Source organism: Pseudorca crassidens, chromosome 10, assembly GCF_039906515.1.
Source record: "Pseudorca crassidens isolate mPseCra1 chromosome 10, mPseCra1.hap1, whole genome shotgun sequence".
NCBI classification, from domain to species: Eukaryota; Metazoa; Chordata; class Mammalia; order Artiodactyla; family Delphinidae; genus Pseudorca; species Pseudorca crassidens.
Window position 1 is genome coordinate 12,645,621 of NC_090305.1, and position 27,572 is coordinate 12,673,192.

The 27,572-nt window shown below is 44.6% G+C and overlaps 1 protein-coding gene across 8 annotated transcripts in view; it reads right to left on the reverse strand.

Moving 5' to 3' along the window:
• ATXN1 (ataxin 1) overlaps window positions 1-27,572 on the reverse strand; it is a 395,170-nt gene that overhangs the window by 184,848 nt on the left and 182,750 nt on the right. For all 8 annotated transcript variants that reach the window (XM_067752049.1, XM_067752054.1, XM_067752055.1 and 5 more), the window contains one exon: window positions 3,743-3,800. The gene's annotated coding sequence lies outside the window, so the exon portion shown is untranslated. The remainder of the gene's footprint in view (window positions 1-3,742; window positions 3,801-27,572) is intronic.

A 27,572-nucleotide genomic window follows, 5' to 3' on the forward strand; every position in this document is an offset into this window, starting at 1 on the left:
GTTCTCAGTTGGCTCAGGACTTGGGAAGGGAAGAGTACCCTTTGAAGATAAAGGCTTTTATACAATAAAAACCTTCCCTCCTCCAACAGACCTCAAAACTAAATTAGGAACTACTATCCTAATCTATCAAACCTGTCACCTTATTGAAAAATCCTTCCAATCTCTTACTTAATAGCTCCAAAGACATGGCTAGGGGTTTGACTGAGAGGCCTGGCCCAAAAGGTATAGTAAGGCTAATTCAACCAAAGTAGTGAATATTAGGCGAGAAGAAGGCGGCGGCGGGGGCAGGGATGACTTCAGTGCCACTGTGAAACCCTATGGTACACAGGTCATGGTCAGTAGCCACAAAGAGGAAGAAGAGGAAATGTGAAGTCTTTAGATATTCTTACCTTGTGATTTCATATCTACATTTTTTTTTTAAACCACAGCAGTTAAAGAATTTCTTGAATTTATCTTTTCTCTGAAGAATTTAAAAGAATTTAGTATATTTTCACACTTGCCTCAAAGCTTCCTTATGAGACTGGATGAGACTATAATGTTATCATGAAGAAATATTAATGTATGGTTACTATCTACAGCGCTGAGTTCTGAGCATTAGAGAAAAAAATAAAAAACAGATGAAGAGAAAGATAGATGGTTCCTGACCTTGCAGGCCTTACCCTCTAACTAGAAAGAGTTCAGGCCCACAAAGCATTATGTATTAAAAAAGGAAAACAAACCAAATGTCAAATAGATGGTAAAGATTTTTTAAATGTTTCAGGAGTTTGGGGGGAAAAAAGCATCTGTTGATATCAAGAGTGATTATAATGGTTTCATGGAGGATTTGAGAGAAAACATCAGAGAAATGTTAAAACCTCAACCCCACACACTGGAGAGACTGCAATTGGAAACTGCATCTCTGGTGGAAGCGCCTAGAAGGTGTGCCACGTGCACTGATTTCTGGGTGCAGCCCTACCGTGCCTGGCACTGCACTCTGCCCCGGAAGGGGTCTCCTCAATCCCTGTGGAGCACATTAAACGGGTCCTCTGTTTCCCTAGATCTCACACCGCTGTTTCCCTGCCCACTTTCCAGCCAGGAGCAGCTGACCGCAATATACAGGAAGCAGTCTGCCCACTGAGCCGCCCTGCCAGGGCTGCTTGGTCACAGGGATGATGAAAAGGACAGACTCTCCGCCGACTTGGCTTTGCTGAGGCAGGGAGGCTCTGCCAGCTCTGCTGGCACACTCGGGGCCCTGCAGAATTTTACTACAGACACCGCCTCCCTCCTGGAGTCCCCAGCTCGGTGGGGACAGGAGGCAAGTGTTAATAGCAGAGATAGCAGCCCACACTCTCTACAGGAGGGGAAAGGCGGGCCAGGATAAGGTGGAAAATAAAAGGAGGCATCGGGGCTGTGCTCAACCTGCCCGGGATACACTGGCTGCCACAGTCATTATATTTTTTCTGGCTGCAGAGACATGTTGCTATGGAACCAACACATGCCATTGCTACTTGGCCTCTAGCAAATAAAATCCCAGTGCTGGCAAGAGCATTTCCCTAGATTTCCCTTAAAGGGACACCATCGAGGCCGAGCACTGTTCGAGCTTGCAAACAACAGCAGCCTTGTTCCCGGGTCCAGCCACCCCGCATATACCATGAGCTGGAGCCCAGTGACACATGTTTTTACAAGGCGGACCCGCGTGCAGCATGTGGACCTGTGTGGTACCAAACCCAAGATGTGGGGATCAGCCTCTGAGCTGCTTTTTGAGAACTCACGGCTTCGGTGTGTGTTTAGTTTTCCCCCAACTGGTAAAAGCAAACAGCTTGTAGTATTTGGGATAATGATTTGATACCTCCTGACTGTCGACTTCAAGCTGCTTGCGACCCAGCAGGAAACCGAAGTTGCCACAGGTGGTCGGCGTGAGTTCAGGTGAAACTTATTTTATCGCTTTGCCATTTCTTACCTCACACCCCCCTCTACCAGTTTATTCTTTACTTAAAGAATAGCACAAAATAGGCAAGGAATTTAGCACATTCCCCCTTTCCTAAGGCCCTGAACTGTGTCCTGTTTTAGTCTTTATCAATCTCTTAGTTCCAGAGACCCTTTGATTCCCTAGGTAGCAGACCTCAGTGTCCCATGTTATACTTTGGTGTGCTCTGGGGATAAACCTTCTGGGCTTTTCTTGGATAAGATGAGGAAATGGAAACACTCACACTTCTAATAATGCACAATTCATGCACACGGAGTATGGGGAGACAGGAGAGATCAATTTTAGAGTAATACGCAGGCGGACGGTCTCTCAGCAAATCAGCAATCCATGTCCTAAATTCCGTACAGTGCGTTGGTAGAAAGCAGACTATCTCTGCACCCTGATAAGCAGGAAAGTCAAGTTCCTTTACAGGGACTCCAGTAAGGGCAGAAGAGAAGCCCCCATTTGTTAAGGTAAAGTGATTAAGTTGGCAAGTGGGATAAAATAACGGACACAGGCTCTCAATACTACACTTGGGCCAATCTCTAGAGGAGATGGAACATTCTGGAAATAAGTGCACCTAGATCATCAACCTAAATGAACATGATCCAGAGCCAGGTCTGACACAGGCATCTCGAAAGAACCACGGGTAGGTTCACCTTCTGGGATCCCATATTTGTATATTCGCCGTAACACCCCACAACTGTGCCCTCACGTACAAAGCATAATTTTTTTTTTTTTTTTTAGTGAAGAAATGTTTCTCCGAGAGTCTATGACTGCGGGCCAAATTTGCACAGCAATGCAAGAAACCTGCTAAGCCTCGCTCTGCAGGTGCAGACAGCCCTGAGTGGGGGGCGTGCCGTGCTGCAGTTGGCCAGCAAGCACCTGCAGGTGCACCTTGGCGTCTAGCTGCAAAGCAGGTGGACCACCGAGTCCCAGCACGTGACGGGGCATTGCAAATGCGGTGGTTTGGTAAAGGCGCAAAGGAGACAAAAAATAGGCCCTCTCAGGTGATGTCCAAAATGGAAACGTTCTGGGTACCTCCATGCAGTCAACCTCTCTTGTCTTGGTAGTAACCAAGTGATTATTAGAAAGTTAAGTAGCAATAAGCATCACTCCTGACACCTGCCTTAGAGGGACGTTAGCATTAGTTTATCAGGATTACATCGGATTGAACTGCCTGTAACTCTGTATGCCCAGAAGGTACTGGGATTCAAAGGACAGCTCTGTGTGGGGTTGTGATGGGGGAGGGCATGACCCCACGCAGCTGAGAGTTAAATGCCTCTCTCATAATCTAGGCTCAGATGCCGGGGTTGGGGGAAGCCCTCAGGGCCTCAGCTGTCCCATCTGGACACAGGAGCTTTCTTTGCTAGATGAGCTATAACATCCCATCTAGTGCTCACATCCTATGATTCTCTGTCGTGGTGTTAAAACAGTATGTCACATGAACAAAACGAATGGGTTCTCCTTGCCCACGGCCGTGTTTCTGTGCATCAGCCACTGCGGGGGGGGGGGGGGGGGCGGGGGGGGCGGGAAGAAACTTCCTACCTCATCCCCTCTGCAAACTGAACAAGGTAATAGTAACGGTGGTAACAACTCAGAAGAGACAAAACCTGTGAACAGCCAAAAGAAATGGCAGAAAAACACCAGGGGAAACCCTCCCCTCCAAAGGGAAGGGGAAATGTAATGAGTACAAAGAGTCTCTTGATTCCAGGTAGGAGAAAACTCCCAGAGAATGAGTGCTTACTAAGTAACGTGAGTAAAAAATATATATAAAGGAGTCAAAGGATTACTCACCCTGTGAAAACAGATTGGTTTCTCTTCACCCAGAAAACGGACTAATTTCTTTGGAAAACTGGAAGAGAAAGAGATTAAAAATAAAACATTAAATCCATCCCATAAATCAGCACAGGTATGCAGGCCGGAGAGAGAAGGAACCCCAGCGCCTGGCCCTCTGGTACTTACTAGGTGCACAATTAATGTCTGACGAACGTGGAAGGCCCACTGCTTGGCTGACTACTTGAATTTTAAAGACGGAGCTTTGACCAATTAATATGTAGAAAATAATCATATGCATGGTTCTCTTATCTCGAGATGCGTGAACCTTTGACAAAGGAGCGCCGAGGCGCCGCAGGTCTGCAAGGGGGTCTGCTAGTTTACCCAGCCTCCAGACGGAAGAGCCCACAGACGGCGACAGAGGCACCTGACTTCCTGGGCAAGGGGGTCCTACACAAAGAACCTGGAGAGACACCCCCGCTGCGTACCGCACACGCTGACCAGGCCATGACGATACTCCTAGCTCCTCAGCGGAGAGGGAGGCTACCATTTATAGGGGGAATTGAGGCCAGGTGGGCTCATCGGTTACCAGGGAAACCAGCAGCTAGGGCGGGGGCAAGCACGTAGGCAGTTACTGATTAAGGCCTATAATTAGGAGCATTGGATAGTCATGTGAGTGAAGCCGAGCCTGGTCGAGCACGGGATGTAGAGAGCAAGGGAACAGCCATCTTGAATGGCCTGACTGTACAATACATACGCCACATATACTGTGGTGCCTGGGAAATCATTTTTTAGGTGGATCTTTAAAAATGTCGTGTCTGCACCTCCACCGTGGAGCTAAATGAAGGTGTCTTCATAGTAACCAGAGCATCCCATCATGTCACTTTGCCTTCTCCCAAAATGGGGCACCCACAACTCCATGCATCCCCCACTGAAGTCCACGATCCCAAGGGGATCTATAATCAAGCTCCTACGGGAACGTGGACTGGCAGAGAGGCACCGGGGGCCACATATCAGGCGGACGGAGTAATCCCGTGAGGAAGCCACAGTGTCTGAGATAAAGTGTGGGAAAGAACCGAGATGATGTGCATACTGGAAGAGGAAGCCTGTAAGACAAAGGGAGATAAGGCAGTGTGACAGCCACGGACCGTTTAATCTGCATCACATAAGGGGCTAAACTCAAGGTCCAAGTTTTTAAAAATTTCCAGAGACTGTTTTAAAGATGCCTTTGCAGGTTCGGCAGGGGGTGAGGCAGTGCTAGTCTAGCTCCCGAGACTGGCAAATTTCACACAATCCCAGAGCATGGGGGATTCAGCCTCCAGCTCTAAGAAGGCCACTGCTTTTCCTTCCTTTTCCCTAAAAGGAAAAGAGCACTGAGGCCTCTAGGGCTGTATGCAGTGTCTCCTCCTCAGGATGTGTCCACTGGCCAGAGATTCCCAGACCCGGCGTTTCAGAATCTTCTAGGCAATCTTCTCCTGCAGAGTCCCAGGGGGAAGCTCACCTACCCTACCGCCAGCCTGTGAGAGGAGAATTAAGGGCTACTGAGACCACGTGATTCTGCCTTGAGAAGTTTACACTCTAACTGAAAACACTGCAGGGAAACACGGCAAGCGGTGAAAGACGGTCCACGCTGGTAAAATCTCTGAGCACCTTTTGAAAGCAGCGCTTTAGAACCCACTCACGTACATTAACCTTTTCATCCTCAAGGCAGACGAGATCTACAGTGAGATTCACCAAGACCCCAAACGCTGATCTTAGAGTCAGATCTGAGCCTGAGTCTCATTTCTGTCACCCACCAGCTGTGCGACGCGAGTAACATAAACTCTCAGAACCCTTTCCTCATTTGCATGATGGCGGCAATAGTACCGACTTCACATCATGTTTCAGGTTCTTAGTGCGGTGCTTGGCACGCAGGAGAGACTCAATAAAAAGAAAACGCTTTCACGCCGTGTGGCACAACACGTCTACAGATCTGTGACAAACGACAAGACAGAGCACGCTTTTTTATAATTTCATGATTTATCAAAGATGTGGGAGCTTGTGTTCCCTTTCTCCACCCACCAAAATGAGGTGAGAAAAATGAGAACAAAGTAAAACCATTTACTGTGAACACTTAGATAATACAGATAAGGGAGGAAAAAACCCCAAATAATATAAATCAGCAAAAGTCCCACTAATAATCACTTTGAACATTTTGGCTTCTACGGCTCCAGGCTCTCTCCTATGCTCAAGTGTACAGAGTATATTATGCATATACTTACATAAATAAAATTACATACATACAATTTATTCATAACATTCTATGTTAGCATTCGTATTGTTCTGCAGTCTAATATTTTACTTGTTATATTGTAAACCTCTTTTAACATGAATAAATCCATCTCCATCATTAATTGTTTAAGAGCTGCAAGAGTACTGCGCTGAAAGAAGGAACACTAAATGCATATTTGCTGATTTACAGAATCTATCAGTGTCCCACATTTGTGAGAAATGACTACACCTGGGGTGGTAGTGGGTGGTTCTTTTGCTTCTATATTTTCGGTAAGAGTCAGAAAGACAGCTTGTTGTGACCACCTAGAGGGGTGGGATAGGGAGGGCGGGAGGGAGGGAGACGCAAGAGGGAAGAGATATGGGGATATATGTATATATATATATAGCTGATTCATTTTGTTATAACGCAGAAACTAACACGCCATTGTAAAGCAATAAGGATGTTTTAAAAAAAAAAAAAGGAAGAAAGGCAGCTTGTATAAATGTCAGAAGTCTTGGGGACTTCCCTGGTGGTCCAGTGGGTAAGACTGCGCTCCCAATGCAGAGATCCCTGGTTGGGGAACTAGATCCCGCATGCCACAACTAAGACCCGGCGGTGCAGCTAAAATAAACAAACAAATAAATAAATATTTTTAAAGAAATATCAGAAGTCATAACAAAATAGTGTTTTGGTTTGAGTGCGTGTAGCTGAGAAGAATACCAACTAGTACATACACCACAGAAGAATAATATCACAAATTACAATATTCAGTGAGTATCCAGTACAACATTTTAAAGACTAGAGCTATTGGTGGATAGAAATGCCTATTTCAAGTGTGAAATGATAAATCTGAAGTTCAAAAAGTGTCCCTGTTTTTCAGTCTGATTATGGTGGAGTGCCTTAAGGATACAGAGAAAAGTAAACTGAATATTGTAAACCCTTGAGTGAACATAAAAATTAGAAGCACGCTATATGAACTTGAAAACTTTAAAAAAATCAGAATTTATCATATTTAGAAGATATCAAGAGTTGGAATGCTCATGTAGTCTCAACATTTCTAATCTAACTTCCTTCTCAAAGAGAACGGTTGGTTTGGGAAAAACATATGTGATACAGCTTAACTGAGTCGTACGACAGACACAGCGTTGTCCTTGATTGAGAAAATTTTGCCATACCTATAACTGTGACTGACTAGCATCATTTCAGGAAAATACTACTTTTGGGGGGAGGCTGGGGAAGTGAATCTATCCCCACGATCGGCAAAATGTTTAGAGCGAATTCTTCCTCCAGTTATGACTGTAACCCTTTAAAGTACTGTCAACACTGCTCCTACAAACAGGCAGGAGGTGGGGGATTGCCAGGAAGCAGCAGAGAAAGAAAGACAGGACATACTGTGGCAGCAGAGAAATGCCAAATCAGATACCAGTGGAAAATCCTGGAGAGAACAAAAGTGGAGAAACATGGAGCTTGATTTGTGAAACCAGTTGATAACTCCTCCACACGCTATACCTTCCAACAAAAGTTCATGCCTTGTCCAGCTTATGTAATTTTTAAAGAAAGTGACAATTTGTGGTGGGGCTCATGCTCTTAGAAGAGATTTCTACGGTCCTATTTTGACCATGAGAAATAGAATCAACATTGGGAGATAAAAACTCAGACCTTAAATTTTAGCCCTGGATGCAATCAGAGAAAGCATCTCTTCAACAACTTCCACTAGGGACTTCACTGTATCAAGGAATATGGACTGAGCTACTTTTAACAGATCTCTTTTTATGGTACAATTCAGGAGTCTCTGAGATGTTCCTAGATCTAACCATGAACTTCTTATAGGGACAAAATTTTTGCTTTGCTTCACTCTCTTGTGGTCACTGCTTTCTCCATGAGAGAGAACCACATGGTCAGGCTGTGTTGTATGCTATATAATGTCTCTTTTATGCAGGGAAACCTAATGATACACATTCTTAAATTTGCTTTCAAATTTGCTTTTGCATCCCTTGATGATGTACATGGGATGGCCCGGAGCACATTCTGTATAGCAGACCCAGCCATGGAAAATGATGATTTAGATTCTAATGTCCCCATCTGATTGTGTGTCTCTGGTAAATATGACCTAGCCAGGAAAACTGGACTGATACTCTCCATTCCACACTTACAATATATTTTTGGACTACTGACTTTGGAAAATTCTGTCTTGCCATTGTATAATGTCATCCTAAATAAGCACTGGATTCCTTATTATTACCTACTACACTTAGTGGGTAGATAATTATGCCGACAAGTTTTTATCTATTATCTCTAATCCTCACAAAATCTCTGTGAAACAGTCCCATTGTGCAGATAACAAAAACAAGGTTCAAGACAAGTGACCTAGCCAAGGTCATATAACCAGTAGGTGACAAGGCAAGAATTCGAGGCAAGGTTTGTCTGGGTTTCAAGGCCAAAGAGAAAAGAGATGAGCACCATGGCACGGAGCATGTGGATGTCTACATGAAAGTCCCAGTACATAGCATTCTGTCAAACACAAAAGACAGCACCTGCTTTCACTAAATAAGCAGGTATTTCTTTTTCAGGTTATAAAATATACAGGGGCAGCAAGTGAGGATGTTAGAACAAACGTCGCCCACAACACTGAGTGTCAGGTCATGCTTTAGCCATCCAACAGGTGCTGGGCAAGCATTCTTCAGGCAGAGCAGCAGGACCGAAGTGCTGACAGTTGCAGTGACACAAAATGTAGCCTCGGCAAGTCGCTCTAACAATTACTTCGCATCATTCTGATTATGAGCCACAAGCATGCAATCAACAGCACAGAGATGATCTTAAATTATCTCCATCAGCATTTTACTTCAGCTGTCAAAGCGCGGCAGACGGAACATACTCTCATCTGACCTAAACGCAATGTTAATGGCCCAAACACAAAGAACGTGCAGGAACAATAGTGGCACAAGGGCAGTGGCCTTGCTGCATGCCATTGGTTATAATAAATGCCCTTTATTTCATTCAACTTTTCCATTTACGACCTCAGAGTAAATAAATATTGATGTGTTTCTCATCTGATACATTTGTCCACAGTCTAACTCAATAGAAAGACTTAAGTAGGCTTACACATTCTCCAGACTCTATATTGCATGTTGTACACATCTCTACGATCCAATTCCATTGTAAATTTTTGTGGGTATGCATCTCCTCCACTCAGTTGTGGCCCAGCTCTGAGAGCAGGGAATTTATGTCATTTATTTCTGTATTCCCAACATCTAGCCCTGGCATATATAGTAGACAATCAAAATATGCAGAAATTAATGAATTCTCCTCGGACCATAAATAAGAAGGCATGCTTACTGAGTGACCCCCAAGTTGTTCTAAGGGCAATATCTGAATTCCAAAACTTGTCTACAAATTGAAAAGATGATTATAAATAGATACCATGAAACTCAGTAGATCTGTTCATAGGGAGTAAAAACATACAAATACAAAAATAAGGAAATACTGCCCTCATATCAACTGAAGAAAATCATTTGCAAAGGGATTCTCACCAGACTACGTTCAACATTAAGGCCTGTAACTTAAGGAGGAGAGAGTATTTTGGGAGTGGTTTCCAAGGGGAGTAATTAAAATCACTATAGGTTAGAGAACCAGATCTGGAAGAGAAATACTGATTATTAGGTTACAGGGGAAAAAAGAAGTCAGCTTTCCTTCTCAAAAAGTAAAGGAAAATGGCTACAAAGTTTTCAACAGATCGGCACTATTACAAACCAACGCCTATCACTTCACGAACGGTCGGGGCAGTAAGACTCTATGAAATGGGATAAGGACTCTATTTTGCCTTTAGATAAATATTATATCTACAGCAAAATGTGACACTTCACCAGATTCATCCATTATTGAGATCCTATTTGGATTGTACAAAATGGTTACCCTGCCACTCTGTGTGAGAAAGTGACACAGGTAGATGCAGATGTCACTTCAGGTAGATGTCACTCCTGGCTTTATGATTTCCTGGGCGTCTGTGTTCGTGGGTGAGTATGAGTGTATGTGTGTGTGCAGGTCTAGAATTTCCAATGATCTCAAAGGGTTTTATATATAATCGTTCAAATTTAACATTCTTGAATTGCCAAAACACACTGTATAAACCCCTCAAAGTCAGTACCCATACACCTTCACCATTCTTCTAGCAATCAGCATAAGTTCACTGCATGAACGGCCAAAAGGTTCAAGAGAAGGCATAACAAAATCAGCAAACCAACAGCACCTCTAAATTCCAAAACTGGCCATCCCTGCCTTAGCAAGGCTGCACCTCTGGCTTGGAGGGAGGGGTAGAAGAAGCATGATGCTATTTTTAGGGTGAAAGCAGCAAGTTTTCTGTGTTCTACACTTCAGGGCCATGTGCCAGCAGTCTAACTCTTCTCACTGCAGCTAAAGATCAGAGCTACTTCGCCAAGGTTCAGTATAAATAGGGACTATCACAGGGGAAAGGCAAGTGTCAGACACTATGACTTTAAAAAGTGCTGCCTGTGTTAGAAACATCTCAGTCACGTCCGGCAAGCAGCCCTGGTGATGCGGGATGCGAAAGTTACTGCCCCAATCAAAAACAAAGGCTTAATTAAAGAACACAGTTCTGGACACAAAGTTGGAGTTCAGTAAATTCTCAAAAGCCATACTATCTTATAGCTACGTGAGCTTTACAGCTCTCAAACTGCTCCACTATAGAGTGAACGGTCAGCCATCAACATCACTATGCTATGTTTTAAAAATGGTACCTCTTTAAAAAAAAAAAAAAAAAAAAAAGGAATCCCAGTTGGTTTAAAAAAATTTTAAAAAATGGTACCTCTTAAATGTCCAGAATAGTCAAGGTCTAGCAAACTTTTCTGGTAAAGGGCTAGACAGCAAACGCTTTAGCCTTTGAGGGTCTGACAATCTGTCAAGACCACTCAGCTCTGCCACTGTACCACAAAAGCAGCCATAGACAATACTATACATATGGGCATGGCTGTGTGCCAATAAAACTTTATTTATAAAAACAGATGGAGGTGGGATATGGCCCATGGGCCAGAGTTTGTCAATCCCTGGTCTAGAATATCGTTACACTGGGAACATAAAAGACAGCGTCTCTGTTTCCTCCTTTTCCCCAAAAGAGCTTTTATTTTTACTTATTAAAAATTGTCAGATGACAATATCACACGCTATCCAAAAACAGTGACTGGTTCATTTCTGCAGTATTCACCATTGAACTTCCTTCACAATAAGCAGGAAGGGCAAATCTTTCAATGTCAGATGGAGTTTTTCAGAGTGGCAAGTCCCTGCGCATTTATCTCTGCATGACACACTCGCAAAGGGAATAGGCTGCCCCAGAGAACCCTGCATAAGTGCTCAGTAGTCTCCTGAAGCAGCGCCCTATCTAGGCAAGCAGGGAGACACCTGTGCGAGGGCAAGAAACAAACCACCTGATTAAAAACAGGCAAAGGACCTGAACTGACGTTTCCCCAAAGGAGATACACAAATGGCCGACAAACATATGAAACAATGCTTAGTATCACTAATCATGAAGAAAAGGCAAATCAAAACCATAATGAGATACCACTTCACACCTCTTAGGATGGCTCTTATTAAAACAAACAAAACCAGAAAACAACACTCACTGGCCAAGATGTGGAGAAACTGCAACACTTGTGCATTACTGGTGGGAACATAAAATAAGGCAGATACAGCTACTGTGGAAAACAGTATGACGGTCCCTTAAAAAATTAAATATAGAATTACCCTATGATCCAGCAATCCCATTTCTGGGTACATACCCAACAGAACTGAAAGCAAGAACTTGAACATACATGTATACATCCATGTTCACAACAACCTTCTTCACAAAACCCAAAAAGTGGAGGCACTCCATCGTGGATGAACAAAACGTGGTCTGTACACACAATGGAATATTATGGGGCCTTAAAAAAGAAGGAAATCCTGACGCATGCTACAAATGGATGAACCTTGAGGACATTATGCTACATGAAATACACCAGTCACAAAGGGACATATACTGTATGATTCTACTTATATGAGGTACCTAGAGTCATCAAATTCATAGACAGAAAGTAGAACGGCTGCTGGGGCTCAGGGGAGGGGTAACGTGGGGAGTTCGTGCTTAATGGGTTCAGAGCTTGAGTCTGGGAAGATGGAAAGCATTCTGCAGATGCATGGTGCAGATGGCTGCACAACAATGTGAATGTACTTACTGTCAGTGAACTGTACACTAAAAAATAATAAATTTTAACTGATGACTAATAAGAATCTGCTGTATAAAAAAATAAATTAAATAAAATAATAATAAATTTCATTTTATGTATATTTTACCATGATTTTAGAAAAAGAAGAGCCTCGTCGTGATCACTCGGCCCTTTAAGGGAGATTTTCAGGTGATCTCTTTGGACCAGATTATCCCAAGGAGGTCCAAGTCAGCCATGATGAGAGGGCTCGTTTACAGGAGGCAGCTGAGGAATTTCAACCAGGCTTGAAAATTACAATTTGACAGCCTCCACATCTAGGGATCATTTGGACCAGAAGAGAATATGAGCGCTCCTATTGAAACAGAGCAGGACCCAATGGTCCTTCCCTCCCCCATGGCCTCCACCTGCCTTTTGTCTGTTGAAAAATTTTAGCCAAAGAATAAGTTTAATCAGAGAAGTGAGAAAATGCAGAAGCAAAGGCAAACAGTCAAATAGGACCAAATAATAATAGTTTAGTCGTTAAGCATAGTCAAGGACCTTTAGTTCCTCCTCAAGGGCTACAGATAATATTCTGAACCATATCCTTTGAGCTGTCTTGTAGATACTGAAACCCCACCAGGTGGAAGAAGTTTAACTACATGATGACCAGCCTGTAGCCATGACAGAAGCTGCCACCATTCCGAGAACTGGTCTCAAGGAAATGGAACAGACCAACCCTGGAACTGAAGCTTAACTGTACTTAAAACAATCATGATGATGCTGATAAGACCACCCCGTGACCAATCAGAAGATGACGGGCAGAGCTGCCTGTGCTGTTTCTGCATGCAGCCCCCTCCTTCTGCTTACACACCCCTGAAACTCCCCTTTAACAGCTCTTGCCCACTGACTGTCAAGGGCAGGGTCGACAGTCGGCCTTTGGACACGAATCCACCCCCGCCCCCCAGGTTGCTGGCCTCCAAGATAAAGCAAACTTTCCTTTCCACCAACCTTGACTCTTTATTGGCTTCTGAGTGGCTGCAAACAGCCTGACCCCACTTTCGGTAACACTGACTCAGAGTGAACTCGGCACCTAAGATATGTTCTATGGCCAGAATACCTGCACTATTCTCTCCTGAATGCTACAAGCTCAGAGATTCAATATGACCGTGAATCCGGAGTATAGTCAATGACGGGTAAGAATAAAAGGAAAGTTTACCTACTCGATGGAGGGACATAGGAAAGAGCAAAGAAAGGTAAAAGAAATCCCTGTAAGTAAGGCAAAGCCACTGTCTTTATTCTTTTTTTTTGCGGTACGCGGGCCTCTCACTGCAGTGGCCTCTCCCGCTGCAGAGCACAGACTCTGACGCGCAGGCTCAACGGCCATGGCTCACGGGCCCAGCCGCTCCACGGCATGCGGGATCTTCCCGGACCGGGGCACGAACCCGCGTCCCCTGCATCGGCAGGCGGACTCCCAACCACTGCGCCACCAGGGAAGCCCACCACTCTGTCTTTTTTAGGATGACGGTGAAAACCTACAATCTCCAGCTATGATAAGAGAAGTTGGCCTCCCTAACCCCACTCTCCTTGGTCACAGGTGTCTGACCACTTTTAGTTGACTCTCTTGAAACATAAGCTTCTCTGAGTCTAATTCTGCACAATGCTCAATACCATAGACCATGCACAAGAGGTGACCTCATGAAAACTGTCTGTATGTGCATAGCACTCTTCCAGGGATTACTCAGGTATCCTTACATCCTTGCAGAAGTCAAGCTAACAGAGGACTGCATTACCTACTACAAGCAGGTTTCTCAACTGAAGGAAGATGATACCACTTCTTCCCATATTCTTGATAAGAAATAGGAAGATTCTTTGAAGTCGACCCAACCGTAAGGAAGGAGGAAAGTCCTACAGCCACGTTGCTTATATACGACATTGACGACCACGCTCAGGTGGTGACGGATCTTCTCCTACCCTAAACAAGGGGGAAGGCTAGGTCATTTTCTAACTCGGTTATCCAGAATGGCCATTAGAGGGTTCCAAATATCCCAACTAACTACAACATTTTCTGACTGTCAGAGCTTCAGCCAACGTGACATAAAATGCAATTTTCGTTCAAGGGCACACATCTCTATTGTAACCATTTTTTTTTTTGACAGTTCCTGTCAGAGAATTCAAAGCACTGAAGGGAAATGTGTACATGGGGGAGAAAAAACTGCTGCAGGAAAATAATAAATTCGGGGCAAGGGTATATACCAGATTTTTAGATAGCTAAAGCCACTGGTAAACAGGGACATGTTTAATAACCAGCTGGAGGGAAGAGAGGAGCCCTGGTTTGTAGCGTCTGCAGATTTCTGTAAACGCTCCCACCATGACCGACTTCAGGCTAGCAACATGATGCCAGCCTGTTCTCAATATTCCTCGTGAGAACCGGTGCAAGCTGGCTCCAACACATCCTTGGCTGAAGCCCACTTCCTTCATCCCACCAAGATCAACAAACCCTGTTTCATATCTGAAACAAACCCAAAGCTAAAGTCCTTCCTTAATTCCAGGCCTCTTCTCAGGCCCTAAAAGACATCGGTTCACACGTCCACATCTTTCCTTCCAGTCTCCCCATCCGAATGAACCTAGCTCAAGCCCAACTGTGTATAAGAAGCCTCAAATGCTCTTCGATCGCACTAGCTTTTTAATTTTCTGTGGCACTTTTATAATACTGTCCCCTCTTGGATTCTAGAGGGTTGGGTTCCATGAGGGCAGAGATGGGTCTCACAGCGCTTAGCCCAGCATAGAGTCTGACCTGGATTGAGCTGAATGAAACCCACTGACTTGACCAGCTGGGCTGACACTGTCCAGTGGGCCCCAGTGAGCGAGGCTCACCAGCTAGGACCCGATGAGCAACGGAGGAGGACCTATTGGCACAAGGGTGCTCACTACTCTACACACCTAACTTCCACAGCAGGGAGGGACACTAATATTTGTTGAGCAGGAAATTTCTGCAAGCCCCAGTGCCCAGATCTTAGTTTCTAACACCGTTTCCCAGTAAATGGAACCAGGGCTCTTTGGAGAAATGGCAGATTGTAGAACTGGGGCAGGGAATATTCAAGATGTGTGTGAAGGGGATGCGAAGGAAGGAAGGAGGGAAGCAAAGAGGGAGGGAGGGAGGAAGGAAGGAAGGAAGGAAGGAAGGAAGGAAGAGGAAGGAAGAGAGGAAGGAAGGAAGGAAGGAAGGGAGGAAGGGAGGAAGGGAGGAAGGAAGAGAGGAAGGAAGGAAGGAAGGGAAGAAGGAAAAAAACAAAGCAAAACAAAAAAAACCAAAACACAATGATGGGGGCATATCAAAGGAAAACAGACCTACCAATGGCCAATAATGGAACAATTTAAGAAACAAGATAAATAACATGGTATAAGATTATAATCTGAAGTATAAAATAAACACTCATGAGTTTATACTGATATAAAGAAATGACTGAGTAAATAAGTAAATGGGGGAGACTAGACAAATCTGCTGTGCAGAAGAACTTGGAATAATTCATGTGTCAATAGATATACACCCTCAAGGAGGTGGAAAGCAGCTCCCCGCCCCTAGGTGTGGTTCCTTCCAAAGAGTGTAGTATGAAAGGTGTGGGGAGGGGGCTGTGTGGGTGAAAAGAGTAACTCTGAAGTGCAGAAACAGGACAAACATCACCTCAGCCAGGTGATCAAGGTCAACATCGATAGTGGTAAGTCACGTTGACAGCATGTGCCCCTGATATACATGACGTGATGAAAATGGCAACTTACCAATTTTGAGGAGTACTGATCATTTTGTTGAATGTCCTTCAGCTAGGGTTTTTCTAATCATAACAAAAACATAGGAAAAACCCCAAGTGAGGGACATTCCGCAAAAATGATCAGCACTCCTCAGAATTGTCAAGGTCATGTCAAGTCCGAAAAATTGTCACAGTTTAGAGGATCCTCAGGAGAGATGACAAATAAACGTATCATGGTGTTCTGGATGGGATCCTGAAACAGAAAAAGGACATCAGGTAAAAACTAATTAAATCTGGGCTTCCCTGGTGGCGCAGTGGTTGAGAGTCCGCCTGCCGATGCAGAGGACACAGGTTCGTGCCCCGGTCTGAGAGGATCCCACATGCCGCGGAGCGGCTGGGCCCATGAGCCATGGCCGCTGAGCCTGCGCGTCCGGAGCCTGTGCTCCGCAACGGGAGAGGCCACAACAGTGACAGGCCCGCATACCGCAAAAAATTAAAAAAAAAAAACAACTAAGGAAATCTGAATAAACGATGGACTTTGGTTAACCATGATTTTAAAAATTTCTGCCAGGTACTCTGTTAGGTGATTTACATATATCATTTTGCTTAATCCCCAAAATGCTGATCAATGCTTTCATTCCCATTTTACAGACGAAGACAATGAGGAGAAAAGAAAAGATATAACTATTTTGCCCAAGATAACAGAGTTAGCAATTGGTGGAATTCCAGTTGAAACTCATGTTGAATTGTTCTAAGAGCTTTAGAAGTTTTAACTCATTAATCCTCACAACAGCACAATAAAGCGAGTAGGACTATTATTATTCCCCTTCCTGGTGAGGAAACTGAAGCTCAGAGACGCAAGGTGAACTGTTCAGGGTTGCACCGCTGAGGTTGGTCATCATAAAAAGGTTTCTCAGAAATTGCTTATCTGACCCAAATACAAATGTATCTGATTATTTTGGAGCATCTCATTAAAAGAAGTTGGTTTCATGATTTCTCCTTTTAACCTCTTTCACAGAAAATCCCACCCCTTCCCCCATCCGCAGTGCAAGACGGCACTTTTGCCAACGTGCTGCAATTAGGCTATTAAGTAACAGACATGAGGCCAGTGTTTATTAATTAGCAAAAAGCCATATAGGATATGAGCTCTAGACTGCAGAGTTTTATATTCCACACGGACCCTCCAAACCGTGTTTGTGGCTTGGATGGATTTCAACACTTGTCCTTATCACAGATCAAAAACACATCCTTATTGCGCTGGTCAATAAACATCTTTTAAATAGTGCATTCATAATAAACATATCTATTTCTTTGATAATTTCCATGAACTTGGTTATTTACTCACTCGGCCTTCAATTCTTACTTGATCTTAGCTACTTTAGGACTTTTTTGTTTGTTTCACATGAAGTTTTTCTTGAGAGATAGGAGTTAATTAAATGATTTAGGGAAAATGTGCCTCTTCTGACTCCGATACCAGATTGTTATTATCTTTTATGAAAGTTAAAATCTATTCCAGATCATTTTAAGTGTGCACCGTCCTGAGTTTAGATGCTTGACAAATTCATTAGCGCCGGCAAATGTTAAAGCTGCCTAGAACATTCCCTGCTCTCCTGCTCTGCAAACCGATGGCCTCGTCAACTGCTACAGGAAAAAAGTGTTTCTATTCTGCCAAGTGATGCCACCAAGGGCAAAAGCCAGCTCTCTGCTTACCCTCAGGAAAGGGCTCTTGTGCACGAGTGTGTGTACGTTAGCAATGACTTCCTAATCAGAATACAATCACGGTACAGGCAAAAAAAATAGCCGTTTGGTATAGGAAGGGAAAGGTCTTACTTCCCAGGAGTGATGCAGAGACTCACCACATTCTCCCAATCTGATTACAGTGAGTTTAAAGGCAACTTGCCAGATTAGGGCATTTGATGAAATGTTTTGAAAGAATTAAGCTCCTTCTACCTGCACAAGAAATATACCTCCTTGGGACAGGAATTCCCTTCTCTGTGCTCCTGATACCCTGACAGTGAGAGGCTGTAAGTGGTCAGGGCACCAACTCTGGAGCCTATGCCTGGGTTTGAATGACCTTGGACAAGTTATTTAACCTCATTGTTGTCAGAGGCTGAATTTGCATAATAATGGTTGTAAGGCTTACAGGATTAATACATTAAAACGCACTAAGAACAGTATCGGCACATAATAAGTACTATACAAGCATCTGTATAAACATACACAACAAAACAGCTAATTGCTACCCAATGATTCCAAAACAAGTATTATAACCTACCCTCTCCCTGCCCCCCCTCCCCCACTGCCCTTCACCTGCCTACATGCTCAAAGTCTGTTCATTTAAGACCTGCACCTATTCCAATGTCATAAGGCCTGGTCTGCAACCACAGGGATGCTGGCAGACAGAAACTCTTATTTGCCACGCTAAAGTGTTTATCCAGATTAAATGTATAGCTAAAACTATAGAGTTTACCTCTCCTTTTTTTTTAATTTTTTTTAACAGCTTACAGTCTTATTCTTTTTTTTTTTAATTAAGTAATTTATTTTTGGCTGTGTTGGGTCTTCGTTTCTGTACGAGGGCTTTCTCTAGTTGCGGCAAGCGGGGGCCACTCTTCATCGCGGTACACGGGTCTCTCACTGTCACGGCCTCTCTTGTTGCGGAGCACAGGCTCCAGAGGCGCAGGCTCAGTAGTTGTGGCCCCAGGGCCTACCTGCTCCGCGGCATGTGGGATCTTCCCAGACCAGGGCTCGAACCCGTGTCCCCTGCATTGGCACGCAGATTCTCAACCACTGCGCCACCAGGGAAGCCCTACTTCTCCTTTTTTAAACAAGGGTTTTTTGCATGCATATTTTATCATCATGCTTACTTCCTCTCTTTTCTTGTATTAAAAAATCTTTTCATCTTCTGCTCTGTCCCACCCCACGATGAATTTTTAAAAAAGGAAAGAAAAAGCACACTAGCCAGCTAGCTCAGAACTAAGTATCTTGCTCTGAACCTCACACGGACAGTATTATACACTGTCATGGCAGTTTAACAGAGAAATGAAGTCTAATGAGAAGAGATAAGAGAGAAGCAGAGATAAAAGAATTCTTGAAAAATCAGCCCCAACAGTCCCACGAAGGCCTGGGTGGCCTGAGAGCTTATTAATATGGACTGCCTCTCAGCAAGGGGCATGTAATTCGCTTGCAGTAGTTTCCTTAAAACTATGTCACCCTCACACCGATTTACCTTTAAACAAGGACATTCTGTAACCAGGGATCCACCTATGTGGCTTATTCATCCGATGGGCCTCAAGGTCACCGACTTGAGTAACACGATGAGAATGACCTCATTCACCCACTATAGAACCGTTATATCACCGATCAATACAGGAGGCCTCTGCACATTGTCAACAAAGCCTTCTCCAGGGAGCGCCCTGCATACGCATCAGAAACAAATTACACCCTTAAAGGCAGATGACACACGGAACACAGAAAGCTCCTTTCTGTAAGGCAAAGCCTTTGTTCGGTGCGAGAGGAGCACCAATCCAACCTCAAAAAAAGGGAGAAAGAAGAGAATCTTTGACATGACGTTTCTCTTGCCTTTCCTCTCGAACACAGGATGCATCTTCTGGGGGCTCATGAGGCAGGAGGGAAGATAAGAATGGAAGTACGATTACAAGGGACTGTGATGCTGAGGACCAAGAAACAGCACACCTGGCACATCCATTAACAACGTGCCTTACAGCACCAACTTCACAAGGCATGGTGAAATAATCAATAACAGTAACAATAATAAATGTGGGAGACTGCTCACCATGTATTAGTGATTGTTCTAGTTAGTTTACAAATATTAGCTCTAAATTTAGCTCGCTCACAACCCAATGCCATAGGGTCTATTATCATCCCCATTGTACAGATGGGAACACTGAGGCACAAGGAAGTTAAATAAGGGGCCTGAAGTCACACTGGTATGTGGTTGGAGTTGGGATTCAAACCCAAGCAGTTAGGCTCTGGAGTCACTATATTAAACTGTCTAGTTAACACCATCACCACCAGCACCAGCACCAAGAAGTTATCTTTGCGCTTCTTCTGCACGTGCTTTGTCTCTCTTCTTGGAATAACCGTCCCAAACATTTACTTATGAATTTCTCTCCCAGCAGAGCCTTCCACAGGGCAGATGTTCAATGCATGTTTGTGGAATGAAGGGACAAATCACTGATTCTAATTAATCCTTCATTCATTCTGTGAGACAGACGGAGAACTTACGATTAATCTTGTTTTCAGATAAGGAAAGTGAGGCTCAGGGAAATCAAGCGACTTGTCCAAGGTCAGATTGCCTAGAATATGCACTCTTCCACAATTTACCAGTGGTTTTTAAATTTTAAAAACCATGGGACTTTTTTTTTTCTGATAAAGTATTTTTTTATTTATTAATTTATTTATTTTATTTTTGCTGTGTTGGGTTTTCGTTTCTGTGTGAGGGCTTTCTACAGTTGCAGCGAGCGGGGGCCACTCTTCATCATGGTGAGTAGGCCTCTTACTGTCACGGCCTCTCCTGTTCCAGAGCACAGGCTCCAGACGCGCAGGCTCAGTAGTTGTGGCTCACGGGCTTAGTTGCTCCGCGGCATGTGGGATCCTCCCAGACCAGGGCTCGAACCCGTGTTCCCTGAATTGGCAGGCGGATTCCTAACCACTGTGCCACCACGGAAGCCCCCACGGGACATTTTTAAGAAAACAAGATCTATATAACCTCGAAATATAACAGAGATAAAGGAGAGAGGTCAAGTGCAGCGCACGGGCCTGGTCTCTCCAGAGCCTGCAGGGCTTTGCAGAACGCACTTGGAGAAGCAGTACAGCATCGTGCAGTGCTGCCAGGACATCCGACCCAGAACAAAGCACGGGAGAAGAGGGGACTCTGCCCAAAGCCCCCTAAACTCCTAGAGAGCGTGACCCGCCTCTTCCCTCAAGTTCCACAGATCTACTGACTCACGGAAGGAGGCCCAGGATGGCATTCCTTCTCCTTCCTAAGCATCAGGGTTCGCCTCCTTTCCCCCTCAACAGGGCGAGGCTCACCCATTCTTCGCCTCTCATGCATCTCTTTCTGTTTCCTTCTTTGGAGCTGTTCTGTATCTGTTCCTGTTGCAGCCCTGGGGGTTTCCCCTACTGGTAACTGGAAAGGGGGCAACCTCTTGTGACCTAGTTTTTCATCACCAACCAGAGCAGGAGAAGGCAAAGCATGTTCAGGGCTTTTTTTTTTTTTTTGGTACGCGGGCCTCTCACTGTTGTGGCCTCTGCCGTTGTGGAGCACAGGCTCTGGACGCGGAGGCTCAGCGGCCATGGCTCACGGGCCCAGCCACTCCGCGGCATGCGGGATCCTCCCGGACCGGGGCACGAACCCGTGTCCCCTGCATTGGCAGGCGGACTCTCAACCACTGCGCCACCAGGGAAGCCCCATGCTCAGGGCTTTTTTGCAAGCTGCTCCTGAGGACTGAACATCTTCGAGCAGACCTGGAATTCTTCCATGGCAGACTTCACATGGAGGGAAAGTTGGTCAGGGAGAAGGGAGCAAGTTTTCAAGGAGAGTGCCGCAGGCCGACCTGCATCTTGTCGCATCCTGTCACGCGGAATCTCAGCGGGCAGAATGTCTGAGCTGGAGGGGACCTCGGAAAGCCGTGGGTCCAGGCTCCCACTTAACAAACAGGTAAACTGCCTCTCAGTCATGTAAGCTGACTTGGCCAAAGCTAGACACTGGCGTGGCTCCCACAAGGGACTTCTGACAGTAGGAGGTGACTCGCAGATGGAACCAAAAGGACTTTCTCGCCATGTCAAACAATGAGAGGCAGTAAAACACTCAGGATCGGACTGAATTCACGTATGCATCTGTGGAAACCATCTCTTAAGATCTTCTGGGAAAACTAAAAACTGCATCACTCAGAATTACTTGAAGCCTCGTCAAGTGCTTTAAGGTCCTATAATGTGAGGTGCAACATGGAAACACATTAAAAAAAAAAAAAAAACCTTTTCCCACGGCCTCCATCGCTGTGGAATATCTAGTGGGTGAACGGGGGAGATGGGAGAACCCAGGCTTCTGATGGGCTCCCTGTTTCTGCTCGAATGTGTGACACGGCCACGCCATCACTAGCATACCCTATTTGCATTCGTTCCAGGTAAGATTTCATCACAGCCTCCTGTTTATTCATTCCTTGATATAAATCTAAACTGCTCCCTTCAAATAGCAGAGAGCACTCTGCCTCAGTAAGCGGAAAGAAAAGATCATAGCAAGGGAAGCGCCGCACCTTCATCTTTTCCCACCCCTACACCTGCCCTGCCCCTCACGGAACTCTTGGCTGTTCCATGGCAGGGCTCTCGATGGGAAGGAAACGTGGTAGCCCTCCACAGTCCCAAATACCTTGGGAGCCTCTGTTAAGTCCTACTCTAGGTGAGCCCCGGCGCCTTCACAGCAGCCAAACACAGTAACTCACAAGGAGGAAAAAGCCTACAATTTTTGTTTTTTTAAAGGCTACAGTCATGTGTCAGAACCTGGAAGAGGTCGCTGGGAAACAAAAAACGAATTCTTTACAGAAAGAGAGGCATTAAAATACGGCATGTCCACACATGATCTTTGGGGAATGACATTCAAACACATGGGACACACCAAGCACGCGGGGTCACAGCAGTTTCTGCTCGTTCCTTCCCACTGTGGCCACCCCTCGTTCTGTTGGGGAAGCAGCATGTCACCCAAGCACCGCTTTTCCTGATGAAAAGTGATTTACGGTGCCTTTTCCTGTGAAAGGAAAATTGATCCCATCATCTAGAAGTTTATATGTAAAAGTGCTGTTTCTAATTCTTCGCACTTTGGGATCAGATACATTTTTTTTCCCTCCTCTGTGTGTATTTTTAAAATAGTAAAAATCTTCCTAAATGACAATCTTTTATCAGCTTGCACCTATGCTAAAGGAAGGTTCCGTGAGACTCTAAAGGAAAGCGTGCTGAAAGAAAAAGAATCTTCAATTACCTATAAAGTCAACTCTCCAATGTCCCTCCAACCAGGGCACATGTCACAAATTTTATCCAGTCATTCTGTTTTCCTATGTCCTAACCACTACAATTTCAGCTATTTTCTAAAGAAAGAGTTCAAGTATGGTCAGAGCTCAGAGGAATTGAGCTGTTTTCAAGCATTACTACTTGAGTGCTTTTAGAGCTTCATGTTTGAGTTAAAGATGAACTCTTAAAAATCAACTCTAACTTCTGGGCTTGGGGCTAGAAGCCAATGACATCCCCTAGGGTCACCGAAGATGCTGCTTGCTGGTCAGACTCATCCTGCTGGTGCTTTAACATCTTAGGCCAAAAGTAACAGAGACGCTCACTCCTGAACCTGACTCAGTTATGGGATGTGAAAACACCACAAAATTTAATGTCTTTACCAATAATTCCTTTTCACTATGCGTTTCAAACAAGATGCTCAGAGAAACATTAGGGCACTGGACCTTGAGTTAGATCGCTCCAGTCCTGGGTCTGCCATCAACCTGACAATGGAAAGTCACAGAATTTCTCTGGGTCTCAGCTTCTCAATCAGTAAAACAACGGGGTTAACGGACTTCTAAAATCCGTCACAGACTCCCAGCCTCTGCTTCCATGCTCCTCCGCTTTCCCTTTGCCAGCAGGGACTGAGCGTGTTAGGAAGGTTGTGCCTTTGGCCCCGGAGGAATGTGACAACGGCCTTCCTTGCGTTGTTCCCACAGTAACCAGAGCCAGCTGTCCGGGCCGGCCGGCCAAGTTAGGGCGCAAGATCGCACACAACTAGGAACTCCACTGGGAGGACTGGGTCTCCAGATTCCCCACCTTCTTCAGGGCCCTTGTCAGCAGGTCGGCACAATCCTGGAAACATAAGAACGGGTCTGTGATCTTTACTAAATAACATCTGAGGGTTTAAAATCTGGACTGTAGCCACCACCATTTGGGACTTACCCTAATCACAGTCAGAGGATTCAGGTATATCTTTACCTTCCGGGGTCTATGCAACCTCTCTCTGGGGTGCTATGGGGTCGGTGTCATCTAGAATTAGTAAGTATTTTCCAAGCATGTTGGCACGTTCTGACACTAAGGCAAAGATCCTGGGATTCAAGCGAGAGTGAAAATCTCAGATGACATTCTCATCTGAAAATCTTGGGGTGAGCCAAGATCTGTAAACACGCTTCTGAGCAGGACCCACCATGAAGGGTTTCCTTGTTGCCTGCAGCCTGCATCTGAGCTACTATTAAGGGAGGATCATTGGAAAGCATTACCATTATTTTTAGCTTTTGTAGGAGGGAGGAGTTTTTGAAAGGGCAAAATGGAAAGGAATTTAGGGCAAGGGTGGAGGGAGGAGAAAAGATTAGGAAAAATAAAGACTTTCAGGAGAGATAAGCAGCTTCCTCCTCCTTTCTTAATATACTGGCTACAGCATCAAGGATTTGGGGTCCAGATATCTGGAGACAAAGAGGCTGTTGGAAGGAAATCATTTTCCTCTGAGTGTGCCCTCCATGCCCTGGGATTTTTCACTTTCTCAACGTAACAGATGAGGCCACTCATAGAAGCTTTCTTGGGAAAGAGTTTGGTAATTCACGTTGGATTTGAATGCTGTTTTAACTTTCATAGATCCCAAAGAAACACCCTCTTTGGACCTACAGAGATCATGAATGTTCCAGATTAATAGGAGATGAATGAATTCCTCTTAAATGACCTTGTAACTTTAAAAAATAGCAAGGTGGCGTCCAGCAGCTTCTGGGGAGACCATGGTATGGGCCGAGAACATACCATTTTGAGAGTTCTTTTTTCTTCTTCTCCCTCCTCTTTCTCTTCTTCCTCTCCTTCTCCTGCTTCTTCTTCTCCCTCTCTCTCTTTTTTTTCCTTTGCAATAGAGAGTAAAGGATCTCAAAGAAATGCAAAGGCCAAGGCATGTACCCCTCAATTCAGGCCTCCTGGTAAACTGCTGGCACTGCAAGTTCAAATGCCATTGAGCTCATAAGGATCCTTGTAAAACACAAACACTTCATCACAACTTGTTTGCCTGCTAAAATTCTGAAAGCAAGATTGCAGAATATTCAAGTGATCATCCTTGTGGCCCAGAGCTTACACAGGCCCAGAGCTAACAAGGGAACACTAGAATTAGGTTCCCACTTCCAAAATAGGACCTGAAGAAGTTTTTGCTATAGGAGAAGAGTTGCTGTGTTTTGTTTAATGGAACTAAATTTGTTCTCATTTACATCATGAGCAAGCGGCACTTGGTAGCAAAGAAAGTCCTGAAAATATTCACATTCAGTGAACGCGGCTGTATGTATAATTAGCCGAGATTTATTTTAAAGTACGCTAATCCTTTGTACTCTTTTCTACAATTCACACTGGTGAGGAACAGAGAGCAGATTTGGAATTTATTATGAAAGCACAGGCATCGTATTATCTGTTAAAAAATTAAAAAATGGGGAAGGAGTCAGAAAGTCTTTATTAATATACATATTAGGATCAGACCAAAGGAAAGGGCTTGCTTTCTTTCAGAGGAGTTTGTGTTCAGGAGAAATCAGTGAACTGAACAATAGCGTCGGGTAGGAGAGGAGATAGGAAGAATCAAAGGTACACATTTTAGAAGCATAAAATTTTTTCTGAGGTTGTTTATGGAAAACGTCACAGTACAAAAGACTTTCAATAGAACACCGGATATTCATTACCCAGCATCAAGAATCATCAACTCATGGTCCCTTACATCTTCAAGCAAATCCCAGACAAATCACTTAATCCCTAAATATTTCAGTATGAAGTGTAGAGTTTTTAAGCTCCGTCATTGTCCTGAGGTCCCTGAGAAGCCTAATGCCCCAGCGCCATGCTGTCAGACAGTGACAGAGGCCAGCCGGGAACCCAGGTCTTCTCACTGGAGGCTGAGTGATCTCTCCTCCAGGACCCTCTTGCCCTTACAACACCTACCACCTGTTTTAACTGAACCCTGGCCTGCCATAATGTTAGCACAGAAAACACGCAGTACACTGGTTGGAAATCAGGAAATCCTGAATTTTAATCTCAGCTTTGCTGTTTTTCTGAACCTTAATTGCCCCAACTATTAAGTAGGGATATGAAATTGCCACTAAGAGATACAATTACTTACGACATACTTAGAAAAATCGTGGACTTTCAACTTATAACAGTTATTTTTAATATGTTTTCATGGAGTTTGGGAAAAGATGCTAAAAGCCATGAAACTTTAGAAAACTACTGTGAGGTGAGGTCTCCTATGTGAATAAGTTGGGACGGGCATACATAATTATTATGTAACTGTACCCTCAGCGCCTTTCCATGACAAGTTTATTTATTTTTCACATATAAATTTGGACCAACGATTTCAACACAGTGGAAGTTTCTAGGGAAAACAAATGTTTCATATACTATGAATCAACATTTCCCAGCGAGGAGAGAGGCAGTCCTTCCCCTACCCCACTCCAGCCCCAGGAGAGGAGGGGAGGGAAGGTCCAGCATCTTTTCGAGAAGGAACAGGCAAGCCCATGGAAAGTGAAAAGAGAAAAGAAACATTCCCTTTCTTTGTCATGGGTTTTGCCAAAACTCTAACCAAAGCAGACTTACAATAGAACACAAAATATTCCCAAGAAAGTGCCCAATGCTGGAAACATCATAACAGAATGCAGGGTTTTGAGTAAGTGACTGAAATATACAACTCGACTGCACCCTTTTCCCTTCTCAAACACACACAAAGGTACCATATTTGAGGAGATAATGGGAGTGAGGTAATTGTAACTTTTAGGAAACCCCATTCTAAGTCAACTCCAAACCTTGAGATCAGACTTTAAATGCACTTGCTGTCAAAAGCCAAGCCACAGGAAATCGTGTCATTTTGAATATAGGCTGGCAACAAACGCATACCGTGTGCAGCCTCACCGTAACATCCAAACTGTGGACCAAGTGTCACGCAGAAGCAGTTGGGTCTGGGGAAACGGCCCACCCGCCTGTGTTAGTTTCCTGGGGCTGCCATAACGAAGTGCCACAGACTGGGGCCCTTAAACAACAGAAATTTATGCTCTCACATTCTGAAGGCTAGAAGTCCAAGATCAGGCAGGGTGGGTTCCTTCTGAGGGCTGTGCGGGAACGATCTCTCCCGTGCCTCTCTCTATCCTAGCTTCTCGTGGTTTACAAGCCATCCTTGGCGTTCACTGGCTTGTGACAGACTAACTCGTCTTAATATGGCATTCTCCCAGCATCTCTGTCTTGGTGTCCAAATTTCCTTTTTATAAGGACACCGGTCATATTGGATTGGAGCCCATCACAATGACCTCATCTTAAATTGGTCATCTGCAAAGACCCTACTTCCAAATAAGGCCACACTCACAGATACTGTGGGTGAGGACTTCAGTATCTTTTTGGAGGGACACAGTTCAACATATAACACCACTTCATCCCCACTCAACTTAAGAGAGGTAACTGGGGAAGCTGAGCCACCTCCCATGGAGGTTCCTGTTGTGCTACGGAATATGCCACCAGTGCCCTATGAGGCCCACCACCGCTGAGAAGAAACACTCAGGAATATGCATGCAATGCCCATGGACACACCCTAGCAAACCATCGCTTGGCTTTAACATGCTATCTTGGTTCCTTTCCACTGCCTTCCCTCCTGCGCCCATTCTCAGCTTCGGCCACGTGGC